Below are 18,984 nucleotides of genomic sequence, written 5' to 3'. Positions count from 1 at the left end.
GACATCCACATAATCTAAGTCTCTCTTCCTTGTCATTGCACATTGCACACTCCCAGTTGACAGTGAGGTCATCCATTGGCCCTTGCAGCAGTGACCCACGCTCAACCGTGAGGCTCCCTCTCAGTCACCACGCATTGGGCATCTTCAGTCCTCAAGCCTCTAGCCACTGCCCCTTGGACCTGTGATTTGCCCCCAAGGCTGCGCCTCTCTCTCTTGTGTTTGTGCAATATGCACACTTATAATGCCCAAACCATCACCCCTTGCCTTCTGAACCTGCGGTCTATGCCCAAGGAAGTCTCTCTTTTAGACCTTGCACATTGTCCCATCACAGTCAGCATTTTGCATGAGCAAACAAGGTAGAATAAGTGATTTTGGTGATATTGTCTTGCCATGACTGAACTTTATTTGTAGGTACTATCATCTTAACATGGCAGATAATGTTCAAGGAGGTCATCAAGGAGAGATTCTAAGAAGACACTTGTGGAGATGAGACACAAAGAGACCATCATGCAAGAGTAAAGGAATCTTGGACCACGACAGAGAGATGGCAACTCATGTTGACTTAGAAGGTTCCAATACTCACCTAGACCGTTTGTAGGGTGAAGATAAAGCAGTGTTGATAATATCGCCGAAATATCGGCGATATTCGTAAATATCGCGATATTTTCGGCGAGCCGAAATATAGCTGAGAAAATATCGCGATATTTTCGGGAGCCGAAAATATCGCGATATTTCGGCAAAATATGACGCGACGATCCAATTTATCGCCAGAAGACAATAAAAAAAATCCGCGCGGGTTATAAAATTCCGATTTTGGTTTTTTATGAATCATTTTCATTTCTAATTGCTGGAGAAGGAAGGGGAGAGCTATGTGCTTGCTGCCAAGGAGGGTTTGAGCGTTCCATAGCTATTATCGCCACCAACAACGAAGATTTCATTGATCTAAGCTTCAAGAACAGTGAGACAATTTCATTTCTTCCATTAACAGGTATGTTCAAATAAACCTCTATTTTAATGAATTTTTTGTTAGTTTTAGGATTGTTCTTGCTTGTCTATTTGCCTACAATCATTTTGCTTGATTTTTTTTCCATTTGAAAAGATTTTCATGGCCATGAGCAAATGCAAGGGTTTTAAGTTTTTAACTTTTCAAGTTTTCTCCATATTTGGAGAGCAAACTCCATTTTTTTTTAGTTCATAGCTGCAGAGGCTATTTATTAATTTTATTATATATTAGGGGCTCATCTCTATAAAATTTCTTCACCTTAGAAATTAGTTTCTTATTGTGCAATGTGAACAGTGAGGTAGGTTTACCGTTTGCCTATTTCTATGTATGAATTTATGAAATGATGTGCTCAATATTGGATGTTGTGTAATGCCTTCGAAGTGAAACGTATTCCTCCTCTTATTGACAGTGTTGTTTATTCATGTAGCCATGATTATCTACTTGGTGTTTGTAGCCCTGATTTCTCTGATTCAAGAGCAAACTGCATTTTTTTAAACTTTCAAATACACCCTCTTATTGTCATTTATGGTTTTTCATTGAATTTTCAATTCCAATTTTTTTTGGTGCCCTAGGTTTGAGTTAGCCCACTACAAAATACAAATATGCCAAAAGCCTTGGATCCATTTTGGGAGTATGGGAATCCTGATGGTGGGAAAAATTGTGCATATCTTACATGCAAATTGTGTGGGACCAGGATGACAAGTGGGGTTACACGACTGAAATACCATCTTGCTAGACTCAATGGATATGGTGTTGGGATTTGTACAGTTTCTAATCCGGAGCTTATACAAAAAGCTCTCGAGGCAATTGGTGAAAAAGACAAAAAGAAGGAAGAGGCAGAAAGAAACAAAGTTGAACGTGCAGGTAGATCTTTCGGGATATCTTCTCCTGATTTTGATGTTGAGGGTAGTGGGAGGGGCTCCACAACTGACACATCATCACCTGCTACTGCTAGTGCGAGGTCATCATTTTTTTCCATGAACAGGACCTGAAGCACAACCTGGCATAAAATCGCTTGTTAAAAAAAAGGAGAAGCAAGAAGCAGATAGAGTCATGGGGAGGTGTATTTTCTAGAGCGACTTACCTCTCAGCATCACCAAAACCAATCCATTTTGGCAGCCAATGTGTGATGCTATTATTGTTGTGGGCCCAGGGTACAAAAGTGCCACATATGAGGAGTTGCGGGGGCCAATTCTTCAAGCAGAAAAGTAGGACATCAACTCTAGATTGGTGGAGTTGAAAAAGTCATGGGAAGTTACTAGATGCACAGTGATGTCTGATGGTTGGACAGATAGGAAGGGTAGGACCCTTCTAAATTTCTTGGTACATTGTCCTAAAGGTACCATGTTTATTAAATCATTGGATGCATCAGAACATATCAAAGATGCAGCAACGATATGTGAATTGTTAAATGGGTTCATTAGATTGGTGTGCAGAATGTGGTGCAAGTCATAACAGACAACGCAACTAATTATGTGTCTGCCGGCAAGATGCTTATGGAGAGGCATCCCACATTGTTCTGGACTCCGTGTGCAGCACATTGTCTCGATTTGTTGCTTGAGGATATGGGGAAACTCTCCTTCATCAAGGAGGCAGTTGATATGGCTAGGAGCATCCCCAAGTTTATTTATAACCATGCTTTTATTCTTAGCCTCATGAGGAGGTTCACTAAAAACAAGGAGTTGCGGCATCCTGCGATCACACGTTTTGCCACAAACTTTATTACTCTTCAGTCTTTGCTTCGACGTCAATTCGAGTTGAAGCAAATGTTTGTGTCTAATGATTGGCGTAATTGTAGATACAGCAGGAGACAGGACGGACAAGCCATTGCAAAAATGGTGTACTCTGAGACGTTTTGGCGTGGAGTAGAAGAAGCGTGCACAGTTAGTGAACCTATAGTAAAGGTTCTCAAATTGGTGGATGGGGAGAAGCCTGCAATGGCTTATTTGTATGAGGGCATGGATAGGGCCAAGGAGGCCATTCATTCTTATTATGCAGACAAGGGTTCTATTGGCCTTGATACGCAGATGATGTTATGGGATGTGATTGATAGTCGGTGGACAGGGATGTTTCATCGACCCATTCATGCAGTAGCACTCTTCCTCAACCCCGCATTTTCATACAAATGCGGCTTTGATTTTGATGGCGAGGTGATGGAAGGGCTCCATTCATGTATTCAAAGGATGGTACCTGATCTTGAGCTTCGTAGCAAAATCAATCGCGAGATACAGTATTATCGAGATTGTGTTGGCCTATTTGGCTTTGATGATGCTATTAGGGAAATGACCCTTTTCATGCCACGTAAGTGACAAGTCGTCACTCATTAGAAATTAGAATCTTCAATTTAAAATTTCCTTACTTATAATTCTATTTTTTTTTAAATTCAATTATGTAACTTTTATCTAAAAGTTTATTTATGTTTTAAGTTTTTGAATTTTTTATTTTATTATTTTGTTGTAGATATTTGGTGGCGAAGCTATGGTGCAAGGGCACCAAATTTGCAGAAATTGGCCATACGAATCTTGAGTCAAACATGTAGCTCTTCAGGGTGTGAGCGCAATTGGAGTGTATTTGAGAAAATACACGCAAAAAAGCGCAACAGGTATAACTTTGAGCTCCAACCTTCAGTTGAGCAATTACACTTATTGTAATTTTTAATTTTTAATTTATGACCTTCAACTTTCAAGTGTCAAGACTCAAGAGTCAAGAGTCAAGACTATTTAGTTCTTTTGACACTCTTACAGGTTGGAGTTTGCACGCCTCAATGATTTAGTATATGTGCATTATAACATCCGACTTCGAGTGAGGCAAATAGAATCACCAATGGATCCAGATGCCATTTCCTTAGACAATATTGATGTATTGTCTCAGTGGAGGGTGGAGTTTGAGGAGCCCATCTTGGAGGAGTCACCTTCATGGTTAGAGCCAGTGGCAGATGATCCATTAGAACAAGGGCAACAAGAGGAGGAGGGCTCGGAGGAGCAACAGCACTCGGAGGAGGAGCAAGAGGAGGAGGAGGAGGACACTGTGGGAGAATCAGCATCAACACCATCTGCTATAAATATAGGAGAGCATAGCCCCATAGCTAGCACTCATTATTTGACAGTAGGTGCAGAGGCAGGGTCAAGCCTTCTACTACTAGGGGCAGGCCTAGCAAACAGCAAATTATGTTTTTCCTTAAAAGGGGAAGAGGGCAGTGATTTCAAATAGATAGTTGCTAGTTCATGATGATGAGATACTTTTATATATGTGATGTTATTTTGTATTGGTTCTCCACATTTGAGTCCTTGAATGGACAATTATCAGGGATTAGCAGGATTTAGTATCGCCTTTGATGTATCATTTCTATTTGACATTATATACATCAGTGTTTTCTTCATATTTATGTGCCAATGTGTTTATTTCATGTTGTTATTGCTTTATATGTTTAAAAATCTGAAAAAAAAAAATGAATATATTATGCATTTTTTATGCTTGCCGATATTTTCGCTGATATTGCCGATAAGATATTTTCTGGACCCTCGCCGATATTTTCCCGATACCGATATTTTCAACACTGAGATGAAGTACAAGTCAGATCTATCATGAAGAATTGAAGACATAGCAACAAAGAGAAGAACTTGGCATTAACACATTACAATGAAGTCTCATGTCACAGTCGCCAAATTGTATCTCCCCAAAGTGTCAACACAAGAGTGTTATTTTGTCCCACGTATTCTTCCCACATTTGGGTGGAATGTAATTTTGTAATTTCAAAAAATTGGAAACTGTAAAATCTGTGAAAGCCCTAGGGTCACACATGGAATGTGAAGAGTCACTAGGAATTCCAAGTGTCATGCAAAGGTTCAAAAGACAATGAACTATTTTGTTATCTTTAGTACACATCTTGTTGAATGGTGTGTCTTACTTGCTTTCGTGGTCGTTGTTACTTTGCGAACTAGTTTGCAGATTAATTAATGATCTCTTCTATGTATGTGTGTGTCTTTATTAAGATGGTACTATTACTTTTCATCTAAAGGCTCACTCTCTACTTCATTCGTTGAAGTACCTTATATACATTGCAATTGTATGCTTCACAGGGCTAACTTGCTTATCTCAAAGTTAGCTTATCATGGACACTTTTGGGCATGGATTAATGGGGTGATTAGGCAGAAAGAATAGGCTAGGTTTGTGCTCTTGTCCCCTAGACCCCTTTTAGGTATTAACCTTGGATTCTAGTCCCTTGGGATCTCTTTTACTGACCATTTGGCTCTAGGGATGGTATTTCATAGGAAACCCTGATTTTGGTTGCGTGATCCCGCTCCCTTATTTGCTTATATTACCCTCTTTCTATTCATTACTACCCCATTCATCATTTCTCCCACCTGGGTCCACATAGGGTTAGGATTCCCCTTCCCCTTACCCACACTTTGGGTCATGGCCTAGAATGAAGCCCGGAGGTTGATGCAGCTAAAAAGAAAGATAAAAGCATGTATGGCCACATTCAACAGGAAAATGTACCACAAAATGCAAAAGATGGTCGGGACAAACACATTTAGCGCGTGGGCAAAAGCCAATACATGAACTCTACCCCATCATCATGGCCATCACCCTGGTTCCTACAGGTTCTATGAACCCCTGTTATCATATAGGAACCACTGATTGTCCCAACCCCCAGTGGGCATTGAACTACCCCACCTTAAAAAGGGATATTCACTTTTATATCTTCTACATCATGCTCTCACCCCTTGAGTCCCGAGCAGTTAATCAAAGAAAACCATAAAAAGGCAAAAGGCATATAAAGAAGGGTGGAAAAATCAAGGTTGGAGCACCTCATGTACCACAATTGCTCCCTCCTACACATTATAAACCCAAGTGTGGACTTCAATCTTATTAGCTAACCTTGTACCCCAGCATGTGACCCAGAGCTGCCCCTTCTCATCCCCTACTTCATTCACCTATCTGCCACATGCCACCACCTTTTGGAGGATGTACCCTAACTATATCAACCCCTTTAGAAGTAGAAACCACCTAATAGGATTATTGGTTAACCCCATTTGGAGATTAAGAGACATTGGTACATCTCGAAGCCCGTTATGGAAGGGCAGGCCATTATGAAGTCCCCACCTAAGGTCTGTGACTTGGTAAGCTTATTTACTCAATTTCTATCATGACTTGTTGTACTAGAAGGCTAGGGGACGCATTGGATCTTATGCAGGATTGCAGAGGGTCTCCATTTTGGGTTGGTCTCCCTATACGAGGTCCTAATCCTTCAGATGGCTACATTGGTTGGCACTTGTAGGGTGTGGGTTGAGAGCCATGGGCTTCTATAGCAGCAAACAACACTCCATGGATCCCCACAGCCATTCAGAGATTGTTTGTGGTTCACTTATTGGACGAGGAAGATGCACATGATCCATCATGCCTAGTTGGCCCCAGATTTACGCCATACATTTGTTAGATGATCCAGGCCTTGCATGATGATGTGGCACCACCTACACCATCATCCTAGCCCTTGCAGGCAATCTACAGGCATATTCGATTTGTTTGGAGACCCATGAGGACACTTGTGTGCCCCCACATGTCATTTGGAGCACTACATGTTATTACAAGGGGCCAACCCCTTGTCCACTGCTTTTGAGGATCCTATTCTTCATTGTGGCACCCATGGACCTCATTAAGCCTCTTAGAGGGCCTTACGACATGCATAGATTATTACCTGACCTCTTGAGAGGCTTACTTTTTCATTTATGAGTTAGTTTGGTGGGCTTGTCACCAAAAGTTGAATTATTAGAACATTATTTTATTTTTGGGGCTTATGTAGAACAAAGAGGCTAATTCGAACTCCTAAGTTGTGTATAAATACAAGAGAGATGAGCTCATTTTCTCATCATCACTTTGGATTGGATCCTTTCTATCTCTTGAGATTTTTGCAATTTTTCTAGAGGATGAATTAGAGCTTTATGGATGAATTTTGATGTGTGGATATTGGTCTATCTTCTCTTGGAGCTTCTCTCTTGTCAATTGTGAATGGTTGGATATATTTTGTTACATGTAAGTACATGCTTTTAATGTTATTCTTATTTTACTTTGTCATATACATTGGACTGGGATTTTCGTTGTTCTAGGGCTAATTGTTGGATGCATTTACTGCTTAAAATTGTGTAATTTTGTCTCTATTATAGCATCTCTCAATGTATGGGCCATGTAATATGAACGAAATCTCCTAGGGGTAATTCTACCAAAGAATTTGACCTTGATAAGCCATTCACTTTGTGCATCAAAGTATAAAAGTTGCAAGATTACTTCTCCCTGACCTAGAAGGCTAATGAAGTGGTCTTGAGACCTCCTTGACTGGGAACCAAGAAATCCTACTCATATTCATCATAGACTCCATTCTCCCAAAGACTAAGGCACTGATCTACCAAAAGGTGGTCACCGAAAATCATATTTCTTCACCTCCTTCCAGGTCTAGCCAAGTTGGGGCACCTAGGGCATCAATTTACTGACAAGCTAACCCTCCAAAAGATTTGATCTCCTAAGGTCTCCTGCGATGGTGTTTCCTCAAGGTCTCCTCCAATTTTGAGGCCATTCTAACAGTGGAGTTGGCAAAAAAGCCAAGCCCTAGCTCTGGGATCAAGCTTTGCCTTACCATCCCCAAGGATGGTACCTCATAGATACAAATCAACACCTTCAAGTGAAAATTCTTTCTTTGATCCTTTCCCCACCTTATCTAAAGTAAGAACATCATTGCTTGTTATATTGATTCCCCCTGTTCTAGACCGGGTCCACTTGGTCTCGTGTGGTCTCACTCCTTTGAAAAGACAATTCTTCAAGAACCATCCGGGATACCAATTACAATAAGGATTTTAGGGATTGGGAAGTTCCTTCATAAGTCGTATCCCATAAACCTAATCCTTAAATCCTCCTTTCCTCTCCCTGGAAGACATTATACTTTTCTTAGAAAGCAAGCAAGCCTTATCCTTCTAACTCTTCCAGGAAAGGGATTGTTTGGGCCACTCCACATCACTTTATTGACTTATTCTTTACTGGTGACTCCATAATACACTGGGTCTCCTCCCATCAGTGAAAGTATGTAAATAGAAAGGATCCTTAACTGAGGTGACAGTGGGCTAAGTCTCCATGTGTTGCCATTGGCCTAGCATTTTCCCTTTAGGGATCCCCTTTAGATCCCCTGCTAGTTTGAGCGGTAACAAGCCTGATGGACCATAGCTTGCAGCCCTTCACTAACTCATTCGTGGTGGTGTATTTGGACGACATCCTAATCTTCAATCGGAGTTGGGAAAAACACCTCTACCATATTCGACAGGTCCTCCAAACCTTGCGACAACACAAATTGTGTGCCAATTTGAAAAATGCACTTTTGGTATGACCCAAGTTCAATATCTAGGGTACAACATTGATGAGCAGGGTGTGCATGTGGACCCAGCCAAGATACAAGTTATTTGGGATTGGTCAACCCCAACCATTCTAACAGAGCTCCGCAGCTCTCTGAGTCTTGCCAATTTCTACGGCATGTTCGTTTTGGGGTTCTCTCATATCACTTGGCCTTTGAGTCAAGTCACTAAGGCTGGAGCGAAAGCAAAGTTCTTTTGGCCTCAATCCCAAAAGAAGGCATGTGTCGAGTTGAAGCATCGCCTTTGTTCTACAGCAATGCTCACATTACCAACCTGCAGCAATTGTTTAGATTGAGACAGATGCCTTCGACTATGATATTAGTGTAGTTCTTACTCAAAAGGGACATCCAGTGGCATATCACAGTGAAACACTTTCAGACACAACCTAAAAGTATCCCCACCTATGACAAAGAAAGGTATTCCATTGTGCAAGTCTACCGACAATGGAAGCATTACATTTTGGGGAAGGAAACGATCATCCACACAAACCACCGGCCTCTGCAATTCATATAAACACAAGGAAAATTGCAGAACAATCGCCACCAAATGGTCCACATACCTGCAACAGTTCCATTTTAACATTAAGTACAAGAAGGGAAGAACCAATAATGTTGCAAACTGCCTCAGTCGACTGTCAGTCATGGCGCTGACCACTACGCTCGACTCTTGTCGAACGAGACTTCCGGGTGGCCACGTCTTTACAAAAGCGATCCAAAATTTGACAACACATACCAGATGCTCCTGGAAGGCAAGCAAGTCCATGATTTTCACCTCCAGGGTACATTGTTATGCCACCTGGGACACCTCTATGTTATTTCAAACGAAAGTGCCAAGATGATTTGGGAGGCGCATTATAGTCGGATCATTGGGCATTTCAGAGTAGAGAAAACAATGGCAGTGCTGCAGAAGTATTTTTATTGGCCGAACCTCTGACAGGATGTTGGGAAGTACATCAAATCCTGCATTGCCTACATCATTGCCAAACCGACCATCAAGAAGCAAGGCCTATATACTCCTCTTCCTACTCCTAATCGGCCTTGGGAATCCATCTCCATGGATTACATGTCGAGCCTTCCTTCTACTAAGCATGGCAACGACCAACTTTTCGTGGTCGTCAACAAATTCGGTAAGATGGCCATTTTGGCGACCTACAAGAAGAGTATCACGACAGAAGCCATTGCTAAGCTCTTCTTTGAACGAGTGTGGATACACTTTGGGATCCCACAATCCATTATCTCAAATCGAGACAACAGGTCCTAAGTACATTTTGGTCAAGCCTATGGTCGATGTTAGATACCAAGCTCACTAATTCCACAACCTTCCAACCCCAAATTGATGGCCAAACAAAGGTCGTCAACAAGATGATCGTGCACATTCTACGCATGTGCAAATCGAAGCGTCCACGCACATGGGATGAAAGCCTCTCCTATGTCCAGCACAATTACAACAAATCTCTCCATAGCTCAACTGGCTACAATCCCTTTCAAGTGGGGTTGAGATTCCAATGACTGTGTCCCATTGATGTGGCGATATGATTTGCAGTTACTCAAGGAGATTTGGTTCATGTCCAAGTCGAAGCTAACAAGGCTAACAGCTTCAATGAGCGCATTTAGCACATCCGCTAGCAAGTCCATGACATATTGGACCGATCCAGTGCTATGTACAAGCAACGTCATGATCAACATCGGGTGCCACACAGGTTCCAGGTGGGCGACAAAGTTTGGTTACATTTGCTGAAGGAGCACCTCGCTAGGCCCCACCACTAACTTCGCCCACTCCGATATGGATCGTACACCATCACCTAGGTTGTAGGGTATAATGCCTTCAAGCTCAACATTCCACTGTTCCTTGGCCTACACCCAATATTCAATGTGGACCAATTGCGACCATACTTTCCCCCATTGTTGGACACATCCGATGTTGCTAAGCAACTAACACCAACAGAGCTCAACCCAAGTTACATCGAACGGGCCATAACTAACAAGATCATGAACACACAAATCAAGAACACTCGCCAGCAGAGGATCCAACTATATCGAGTTGTCAAAGCAAGCCAACTCCTTCACTAGGGCAAGTGGTTCACTAAGGACCAAGTTCAACAAAAATTCCCTCACCTCATGGACGTTTTGCACGCAATGAAGACCATTGCTTCCTAAGGGGGAAGGACTGATCCAGGTGGAAATTGGTGGTCACTCGCCTATTCCATGTAGACCTCCAGTCGGTTTCATCTGTTTCCTTGATTATAGCAAAATTTATTATTTTTAGCAACTTTTCGGGTCTTGAACTTCCAAAGCTGTTTTGACCACCTAAACAACATTTTTTTGAGGTCCGCAATAGGCTTGTGCCTCTGCAAATCCTGTAGTACTCAGAGAGATCTTTCCAACGAGGTATCGTACGCACCAAACGTAGATCATATGACCAAGTTACGACCCTGAGAAGTTTCTTGCCCAACTAACCCCAAGGAGGCCCACAAACTCTTAGCCTTCCATCTTGATGACAGCGCAACCGCTTTTACGCAACAAAGTTGTATCTTTACATAATTTTCGCGTGGACCTGGGGTTATGGGCCTACGTACATATATATCAGAAGCCTTTTAATAGGCGGACTTCACATCAAACCCAACCAATCATCATCGGTACTTATGTGAACGTTTGAGGCTGGAACCCAAATAAATTAAAACCCTCTTCCATTAACCCATGCACATGTTCGCAAGCGATTTCAAAAAAAAAAGGGGGGGAAGTGATTCATTTCATAATCACCTGATATGGTATGGTTAGGATCAATCCGAACCCGATCATTCATTCAACGAACAATCTCAATGGTCGGAACTCAACGAGGTCTTAAGCTCGTTGTATAAAACCTTATCGCGTCCGTTTTTGGAATTAACGGTCACGCTTGTTTGCACGTGACATGTGTCTGATCGCCTTTAAACAAACGGTCTGATCCTTCGGAACCTTAAACTCCTTTAAATGATTTTCTCGGGTCCACTTAGCCGAGGTAACTTGCTTGCAAGTTTCCGCGCAATCACCGTAGATCTTCTTCCATCGGACGGTTGTCGCGTCCTCCACTTATCAACTAGGTCGAACAATCTCCACAGCCGATGTGACCCCACTCCATCCAACGGCTGTCGCACGATCTCGCGCTCCAACTAGCACGACAATTAATATTCCGAAATCACACGAGAAAATTTGTTTTCCCGTGCTGCGTGTCAACTGCTAAGGTTAATCGCGTAGAATTCAGAAATACAACTTCCCAATTTTAGGCCGCGGGAGAAACTGCTTACCACTGGCCGAATACCACCCACATGCTTAAATCAAAACTTAAAGGAACTCGGCTTAATAAAGGGTTAGCACTTAATATCCGTCAATCTGGCCTCTCCAAACACCTCTCCTCCATTGATCTATTCTCTATCCAACGGCTCTCTCTTTTGCTTATCGATGGAACTTGCATTACACACACATTTATCTCTATCGTACTTTATTTAAGGCAAAGTTCATAGGAACTTTGTCCTTTACTCTCACACACGCATATTTATTAACTACAATAAGAACTACACACATATACACAAAATACATATAGCATGCATCTTTCTATTATAAACAAAGCTCAGTTACAAGCTAAGGCCTCAATGCCTTAGTCACAAATTGCCTTGTGACTACATTGCGTATTCTATCCTCTATCTCACAACACAGACTCTCTTTATATAGGAAATTACAAAGGGAGGGATCGTTTACGATCCATGAGTTTCTCCCACAATCGCTCAATCAAATCCCCTAAATCTCTCTATATGCATACATGGCACATAATTACATTTAATCAAGCCTTCTAAAGACTTATCAATTCCATCAATTTAGTTTTGTTTTAACAGAATTTGCCCTGGTTTACAATGATTGTCCATGTTTCCCCTTTCACAGCTTTGGATTCCGATTTTAATGAAGGGTGCTCGGATGCTCCTGCATCAGACTCCCAAGGCACAAAAATTTATGACCTCCTGGTCATATGCTTCTCCATCCCTTAGCAATTCTACCCACATCCTCTCTGGAATTTCCTTTATGATCTTCCTGTGAGCTGCAACAAAACCTTTGCAATAATAAGTCCTCTGTGCTACACGATACCTCACTAAGCTTCTCTCCTCTGAGCTTAGTCTTTCAGCATCTCTCTAGTTCTCTATTCTCTGGAACCATTTGAACACTCTAGGCTCTAGGTTGTTGCAATCTTCTCAACTTCCTTTGCCGCTATCTATACAACAATATAAGACCATAAACTCACCAATCTTCAACATAATTGTACCTCCTTTTGCACGTAGAATCTTCTTCTGCTCTGATACCAAAATGATGACAGCTCAGCCGCTTTTACGCAGCAAAGTTGTATTTTTACATAATTTCTGCATGGACCTATGGGTTATGGGCCCACGTACATATATCTCGAAAGCCTTTTAATAGGCGAATTTCACATCAAACCCGACCAATCACTGTTGGTCCTTATGTGAACATTTAAGGCCGGAACCCAAATAAATTAAAACTCTCTTTGATAAATCTATCGGGTCCGCTCAGGTCTGTTAACCCACGCACATGTTCGCACGCGATTACTGTCTAATCATTCATTCAACGAACAGTCTCGATGGTCGAAACTCAATGAGGCCTTAAGCCCGTTGTATAAAACCTTATAGCGTCCATTTTTGGAATTAACGACCACGCTTGTTTGCACGCGATATGCGTCCGATTGCCTTTAAACAGACGGTCTGATCCTTCAAAACCTTAAACTCCTTTAAATGATTTTCTCGGGTCTGCTTAGCCGAAGTAACTTACTTGCAAGTTTCCGCGTAATCACCGTGGATCTTCTTCCATTGGACAATTGTCGCGTTGTCCGCTTGTCAACTAGGCTAGACAATCTCCACCGTCGATGTGACCCCGCTCCATCCAACGACTGTCACGCGATATCGTGCTCCAACTAGCACGATGATTAATATTCCAAAAGCACACGAGAAAAGTTGTTTTCTCGTGCTACATGTCAACCGCCAAGGTTAATTGCATAGAATTCAGAAATACAACTTCCCACCTTTAGGCCGCACGAGAAATTGCTTACCACTAGTCGAATACCATCCACGTGCTTAAATCAAAACTTAATGGAACTCGACTTAATAAAGGGTTAGAGCTTAATATTCGTCGATCTGGCCTCTTCAAACAAACAATTTCCGCTGTGTTGTTCAATCGACTCCAGTTTCGATTGAACACCTCTCCTCCATTGATCTATTCTCTATCCAACGGCTCTCTCTTTTGCTTATCGATGGAACTCGCATTACACACACATTTATCTCTGTCGTACTTTATCTAAGGCGAAGTTCATAGGAACTTCGTCCTTTACTCCCACACACACATATTTATTAACCACAATAAGAACTACACACAGATACACAAAATACATATTTCAATTACATACAGAACTCGGTTACAGGCTAAGGCCTCTCGGCCTTAGTGACAAATTGCCCTGTGACTACATTGCGTACTCTTCCTCTATCTCACAACACAAACTCTCTTTATAGAGGAAATTACAAAGGGAGGGATCGTTTACGATCCATGAGTTTCTACCACAATCAAATTCCCTAAATCTCTCTATACGCATACATGGCATATAATTACATTTAACCAAGCCTTCTAAAGACCTATCAATTCCATCAATTTAGCTCTGTTTTAACAGAATTTGCCCTGGTTTACAATGATTGTCCACGTTTCCTCTTTCACAACCTTGGATTCTGATTTTAATGAAGGGTGCTCGGATGCTCCTGCATCACATCTACTAGGGTTAGGGTTTTGGTTGTTTAGGGTTTTCCCTTCTTGTTCAATAATAAAAAGGCCCTTGAGCCTCATTGTAAGACAGTTCATAGGCATGTCGCCGCCACATCTCTTCTCAGAGATAAGCTACCATCGCCCGAGCTAGCTTATTTCCATTTTGTATGTAAGCATCTTTTAGTTCTTTGATATTAATGAAATGAAGTTTTATTTATGTTGCATCTCTGTGTTTATGTTTGTATTTGTATTCTGTTGTGTTCCTGTATAAGTCTGGATCATCTCCAGTGGTCCAAAATCACCCGGAAGTCAAAATTTGGTCCATAGCGCTGAACAATCAAGGAAATCAAATTATTTTGGAGATCTGTGCACTTGTTATCACGGGATCAAATTAATTTGACAAGGATCAAGCCATGGATCAAGGAAACTAGTCGTTATTTCCACTTGGAGGGGTTTGATGATCTCATTTTCTATATAAGGAAGCTATTTTGCTCCTCATTGTATGATGTACTCATCAGAAAATCTTCAGCGAGCTCTGATTCAAGCTTTGTTGGATGTAATCTTTATTTTGGAATAATAAATCAAAAGTCTTTGGGGATTTATTCATCGTGGTGTTCCTTTTCTATTTCTTGTGGTAATGTTTTATGGATCGTGTTCTTAATGCTCTATTGAATAACATTCCATAAGTTATTATTTCATTAGCCAGTGTTGGGTTAACTATTTGCACATGTATCTTGCATTAGTTATTGGGTTTAGAAAAGCATACTAGCTTGATTGATCTAGCAAGTATCTCTAGATCTTGAGGGTTTTTATGTGTATCTAGCCTCTATTGACCTCATAACTTCATCTTAAGTGTGTAGAGACTATATGGCATTTAGATCTTGAGCGTGAGGGGAAGTCTTCAATTGGACCAACCAACTCCCAAGACAAGAAGCTCAAGAGTCAATTGTGTTAAACTTCCATGACTTATCTAACGATTGTTTTGCAGAGAGCTTGGCTATGGCTCAAACATAAAAATCTTATTTTACTCATTTATCTCCAATTTAAATGTGCAATAAAGATAAATTTGCTAATTAGATAGAAATTTATTGTGAATATTGTAGATGATTTGTATATTACTTCTCTAAACCTTGTAATTATTTTTCCTTATGTATAAATAAAGCCACTTGGAGTTTTTATCTTTCATTTTCTTGTAAATCTAGAGGGACGACTAGGGTTCATTTCTTTTGCAAATGATTTCACACCAAGGTCAAAGCAGATTCGAATTTTTGAAGGCATTAGCCCTCGCCTTGCCTAGACAGCTAGGGTCTGGGCAGTGTTACACCTTGGAAGGAGTCGTCTAGCTTATTGGAGAGGGCCGCAAGAGGTTTGGCCCTAGATCTAGACTCTTAAGGCCTAGATCCACCACAATCAAGCTTGTCTCCTCAATGCTCAAACCTCTTTGGAGGCCGCAAACCCTAGGAGGACTATTCACATTGCAGATCAAGGTTTATCAACGGTTTATCATTCAAAAATTTGCAATAATCTTTGTGGTTATTTTCATCAAATCCTGGCATCAATTCTGACTTTGTTGCTTGTTGCAAGTTCATTGAAAACATTTTGAAGGTCAAAAGTTTAGTTACAAAACTTATTAGGGTAGCCACAGGGGTTATTAGGCTATGTTGGCTTCGTTGCGAGCCTATTAGGCCTCAACTAGCCTCATCGCAAGCCTAAAGGGTTCAAATAAAATCATTGCATGATATCATATCCTAATTTAACCTCGTTACAAAACTAATCACATACTTTTGTAAGGGTTATCATCATTCTGATTGGAAATATTGCTATGACAAGTTTTGATCTGTTGAAAGGCTCATAAAATTTGTTTATAGACTAACTGTGATTGATTACAGGCATAGCGTCCTCTAGGGCAAGGGTTTTATTTTATTTTTTTGGGCTTGGGTAATCGTTGATCTCTCAAAGCTTCTCTCTGGGCTTGGCTGCAAGACCTAGAGGCCTTTCTAGCCTTGGCCGCAAGCATATTAAGGTGTGTTCCTTCTTGCATATAGTCTAGGGCTAACACATTTGTTACTACAAGGATAGCGTGCAAATTTGGAAGGGTTATAACACCTATTTATGGTTAAAACATTGTCGTTTATGCAAATTTGGAAGGATTATAGCACCTATTTGTTACTACAAGGATAGCGTGCAATTTTGGAAGGGTAATAGCACCTATTTATGGTTAAAACATTGTCGTTTGTCAAATGAGGTTGGAGGACTCTTCTATTTATGTGTGATGGAGAGGGGTTCAATTTGTCGTTTGGGCCTGTTACTAGCAAATTTGGAAGGATTATAGCACCTATTTGTTACTACAAGGATAGCGTGCAAATTTGGAAGGGTTATAGCACCTATTTATGTTTAAAACATTGTCGTTTGTCAAATGAGGTTGGAGGACTCTTCTATTTATATGTGATGGAGAGGGGTTCAATTTGTCTAATTAACCCCCAACCAACCTTGACCAACTGCACATGTGAGGGCTGACCTTCAAAATCATATTTCTCCTTGTCCAAATTTAGTGATCCTTAGGTCAATTTTGGACCTCTCAAAAAGGGGAATTCAAATCAATAATCATCTTATTCAAATGAGTTGCCCAAAGTGAAATTTGGCCCTAGTTGCACATTTTAACACATGTTAAGCTTTTTCTACCATATTATAAGGTGGAGAAGATAAACCCTTCACTCAAACCAAAATCATTGGTTGGGCATGTTAAGCTTTTTCTACCATATTATAAGGTTCAAGAGATAATTCCTTCCCTCAAACCAAAATCATTGTTTAGGTATGTTTAGCTTTTTCAATTTCTACCATATTATAGGGTTGAGGAATCTAAGTCTAAAGACCTTTGAGCCAGATGATGTTTAAGTAGCTCTTGATGATGAGCTCGATAAGTGATCATTTTGATCAACGATTTGTAATAGGTGAGCCGCCGAATAGCTTGTAGCAATGCCTTTGGACTTTAGAGGCCATTTAGAACACCATTGATTACGTATTTTGTTGATGATATGTATTGCACTTGGTGCCACTTGATATATCCACCCTTACATGGTATATAGATAAGCGAACCTTGCATATTTTGTCTCTAATGATTTGGAATAATGGTTTGAGATCTTAAAAATGTTTTTCATTAAAAATTAATTATGTTATGTAACTTTTGGAAGACAGATTGTCAAACTTGGCAGCTAGGGAGAAATTCCCTCCTTCCCTCATTCGATTAAGCAAATGGGAATATTATTGAGACATTTATAACAAAGAGAGTTTGATTTCTTTTCAAGTCGGCTTCTTTGGAAGGAAATAATTAATATGAAATTCAAAATGTTATGTCAGCCTAAACTAAAAGTCATGTCGGCTCATCTTGAAACAACTATAAATACTCTATTATGTTAGTCACAAAATCATGATGATTCGATCTCTCTCTAACTTTTCGCTTGGTCTGCAACTTCGCTTGGTATAAGTCGATCTGCACTTTGGGTGGCCATAGGACTTTGTGAAAATATAATACATATATCTCAGGTACCTTGCAATTGCTTTAAGGGTTCGTTACAAGGATAATTTTGCTATATTTGATCTTGCATTATGGTCCAGATCTCCTCCTGCACCTACAGGACCCCTCTTGCATCTAACCGCAGGTCTTTCACTCTAGTATGGTATCTCCCCTTACAAGGATCTTCTCTCTTGGCACATGGCCTCCAGACTATGCTCGAATCACTCTCGCTACAGGTACTTTACTCTAGCTCGAATCCCTCTCGCTACAGGTACTTTACTCTAGCTCAAATCCCTCTCGCTACAGGTACTTTAGTCTAGATGGTCTACTTTCAAGAAGATTAGTCTCAGCTCTGTGATCGTTACGATGATGTGTCTCGATATTATTTCAATGATGTGTTTCAGCTCTGTTTCAGGCACTGTTTTGATGATTCTCAACACTGTTACGATAAAGAGTCTTGGCATAGATATGAAGATAAGTCACTGCACAGTTGTATAGTTGATCCTTGGCACCATTATATGAACTGATCCAGGCAGTAGTGTACCGTGGTATATGTATCGTTCCTATTCCTCTGCGTTATTTCAATATATGATAAATACTACAGTTCGGATGGCACTTTTGTATGGTATTCTTATACAGTTCGGATAGCACTTTTGTATGGTATTTTATACAGTTCAGATAGCACTGTTGTTTGGTATTCTTAGACAGTTTAGATAGCACTGTTGTTTGGTATTCTCATACAGTTCGGAATCCGGACGGCTCAGTTTATATGCACAGTTGTATTATCCTACTACATTTGTTTGGCATGGCATCATCTTACAGTATGGAACTCTTTTCATTAACCCTAAAGTGAAACCCTAAGGAGGATTGGAATCTAAATAATGACAGAGATCTCCTTGACAAATCTCTTATATGTATAATGTCTCATATAAAATGAAGGTAGCACAATCCTAGACAGTGACATAGACAGTCAATCCTATGCATGTAGTACGGTCTTCAATACAGTAATTCATATGTACATCAGCAACCTGACGCACATGTCTCTACATGATGGCAGGACCAATGCACTTATCCGTTATGGCAGTGACCTCGCCGCAACAGGGATCTTGATATATTAGTTTGACAGAGGCAGGGATGTATGACAACTAATATTTCTGGTTGGCCCTAGGTGGCTTGATATGTTTAATTGTACTTTGTATCTCAACTAGACAACTGATGAACATCTAATAGAACAAGAAAAATGGAATTCCAGGTTTTCCCCCTTGTGGGGTTTTGCCCTGGTCT

At 40.7% G+C, this 18,984-nt stretch overlaps 1 protein-coding gene across 1 annotated transcript in view; it reads right to left on the bottom strand.

Moving 5' to 3' along the window:
* LOC149140250 (uncharacterized) overlaps positions 1–18,984 on the bottom strand; it is a 150,377-nt gene that overhangs the window by 19,575 nt on the left and 111,818 nt on the right. The gene's annotated exons all lie outside the window — the stretch shown is intronic.

The sequence above is a fragment of the Pinus tabuliformis genome, chromosome X (assembly GCF_031772625.1).
Source record: "Pinus tabuliformis cultivar Carrire ecotype Pingquan chromosome X, CPIR1, whole genome shotgun sequence".
NCBI lineage: Eukaryota > Viridiplantae > Streptophyta > Pinopsida > Pinales > Pinaceae > Pinus > Pinus tabuliformis.
This window is presented reverse-complemented; position numbering and strand designations above follow the sequence as displayed.